Below are 403 nucleotides of genomic sequence, written 5' to 3' on the forward strand. Positions count from 1 at the left end.
ATAGGTTATAATTAGCACTGTATGAATTTTGAGCTATTGATAACCAATGTAGGTGTAATAAGTCATGACTAGTTCATGATGTAACTTTCAATTTTACAATGTAAATGTTTTTACATAGACCTAAGCAATGGTATTAAGAAGAAAGGGAACTCTCACAGAGAGTTCAGGCACAAGGAGAGGATGCTGGATTTTTAAGAGAGCCTTTCTTTTCAATTGAGAATATTAGTTCTTCAAGAATAGGAATCCTGGGGTCCTGTTGATGTTCCTTTTTTATTGGTGATCACAAGCAACAGATATTGCTTGATTATCCTTTCACTCAGGAAAGACTAGAAACAGATCAAACATAAATCCCTATTGACTGAGGTTTCTGTCCCACCAGGTTCTGCATCTGGTGTGTCCCAAA

This window comes from Arvicola amphibius, chromosome 5 (assembly GCF_903992535.2).
Source record: "Arvicola amphibius chromosome 5, mArvAmp1.2, whole genome shotgun sequence".
Classification (NCBI taxonomy): domain Eukaryota; kingdom Metazoa; phylum Chordata; class Mammalia; order Rodentia; family Cricetidae; genus Arvicola; species Arvicola amphibius.